The sequence below is a fragment of the Zalophus californianus genome, chromosome 3, assembly GCF_009762305.2.
Source record: "Zalophus californianus isolate mZalCal1 chromosome 3, mZalCal1.pri.v2, whole genome shotgun sequence".
NCBI classification, from domain to species: Eukaryota; Metazoa; Chordata; class Mammalia; order Carnivora; family Otariidae; genus Zalophus; species Zalophus californianus.
The window spans coordinates 22,831,550-22,833,882 of NC_045597.1; the positions used below are offsets into that span (position 1 = coordinate 22,831,550).

The 2,333-nt window shown below is 39.0% G+C and overlaps 1 pseudogene; it reads right to left on the reverse strand.

Annotated features, from left to right (window-relative positions):
- Positions 1–660: 660 nt before the first annotated feature.
- On the reverse strand, positions 661–1,833 carry LOC113920492 (annotated as a pseudogene).
- Between the last annotated feature and the right edge of the window lie 500 nt (positions 1,834–2,333).

Genomic DNA, 2,333 nt, shown 5'->3' on the forward strand with positions numbered 1-2,333 from the left:
TAGTATCTGGGGCGCCTGGGTGGCTCAGTTGGTTAAGCGACTGCCTTCGGCTCAGGTCATGATCCTGGAGTCCTGGGATCGAGTCCCACATCGGGCTCCCTGCTCAGCAGGGAGTCTGCTTCTCCCTCTGACCCTCCCCCCTCTCATGTGCTCTCTCTCTCTCATTCTCGCTCTCTCAAATAAATAAATAAAATCTTTAAAAAAAAAAAAAAGAAATTAGTATCTGATCATCTACCTGGCCTCTTGTATTAGGAATGGTCCCACTCCAGCATTTCTAAAGGAAGATGTTTTTGTTTCTATCTCATTTCCCAAAGGGGTATAAAATCTACTAAAAGGGATATAATCAATACTAAATCAGCTCACTCACAAAATAAATCAGCTCACTCATTCCCAGATAATGATTTTTGGTTGCTGAGCGTAGTCAATAGTCAGCACATTGTTTCAAAGTTCAGAGTAATCTGAGAAGAGAATTCAACAGTGACAGCTACATTTGCTGACAGGTTTATGTAAGACACACATACATTTTTTCCAGTATGTATGCCAAAGGACCAAGACCTTTGATCATCAAAATAAGTTATTTTGTACATTATGGTGCACAGAACAATAGCGGAAAGAGACTTATCAAAGAATGACCAAAAGGCATTTTGCAAAAGGTTCATATCACTCTGAAGCAGAAGCACTGGAACCCAATGCCTTGTGGTCCTCCTCATATCTTGACCCCTGCTCTTCTTTGGTTGCAGGGGCCTCAGTGGGAGCTGTCTGTTCTAAATGTTCTACTGGCTTCTCCTCCTCATTCTCCTTCTGAAGATAGAGGTTGGGGTATTTCTGCATGCATTCCTGCATGGCCCAAAATTGGTCTACACAGTCTGATGGCGTGACATTCTCTATGCTATAGTGCAAGTAGAAAAAGGCCCACTTGAACTGTTCCTCACAGGGGCCACTGGCCATTCCCCACAGGGGCCACTCTCACGGGCAGTTCCAGTTAATGTCTCCATTTGGCAAGATCAACCCATGCTCATGAGGATCCCTGAGATCATATGCACCAGCTCTGCACTGCTTGGAGTTTCATGGCTATCACAGGTCACAGATAGGATTCGCTCTTTCCCTTCCAGAGGGCAGGAGGCCACGGATGCAGCCCATGAGTCAGACCTCCAAGCTACAGCAGCGTGCTCCTTCTATGACCTCTGTCCGCAGGGAAGACAGGCAGCTGCGAGGCCCACGCAGACCCGCTCCCAACAGGCCTGCCCACCAAGTGCCTGCCTCCACCTGATATTTACTATTATTTTAATAGCTTGACTTATCTCATGTATATTTTTTTCTGCCCAAATAACTTTCACTTTTCCTCTAGCACTGGAGTATTTTCAGGAATTTTGTGTCATTAACCTGTGTGATCTTGATGATGTCCACCTTACATTTTTCGTATGAATAGCATCAATAAAATATTTTAAAACTTACAGTGATTACCATTTTAATAAGCCTGTACATGTCTTTTGATACATTTCCTAAATAATGTGTCATAATGAAGCAAAAAATGTTTTTTTTCCTTTTTTCACAAATTAGCAATGGCAGGCTGAAAGATATTTAAGTAATATAATACAATATGCCCAAGTTTATATACATAGTAAGTGGTGAAATCACACTCTGGTCCATTACTTATAGCCCATACTCATTTCACATCTTTATATTGCCTATGAAAAAACTTTATAAAAGGTCATAAAATGCAAAAAAAAAATTGTTTTGCTTGCTATATTTAACAAAATTATTTTGATTTCTGCCAATGTCTTTCTAACAAACATTATGACTTTATGTATTTATTTATTTGCATACCTGCATCTACCTTGATTGTGAGCAAACTAAGGCCATTAGACGACCTACCAAATTTAGGAATTAAAAAAATTACTGAAATTACATCATGACATTATACATTCCTCTGTATCCTACTCTTCTGGTGGCTTTTACCCTCAGCTTTATTAACTGACATATAATACTGTGTAATTTAAGGTAATTTGATACACATATATATTGTGAAATGATTACTACCACCTCACATAATGACCTGTGTATGTGTGAGTGATGAGAACATTTAAGATCGTTAAGTATTTTAGATTTTAAGTATTAAGTATACTTAAGTATTTAAGATTTTAAGTATATATTAACAATAGTCATCATGCTGTACATTAAATAGAACTTTTTCATTTTATAAAATGTAGTTTGTACTCTTTGACCATTACCTCCTAATCCAATCCTCCAGCCCCTGGCAATCACCAATCCAGTTTTTCTAGGAGTTTTGAGTTTTCAGAACTCACGTATTAGTGAGATCATGCAGTATTTGT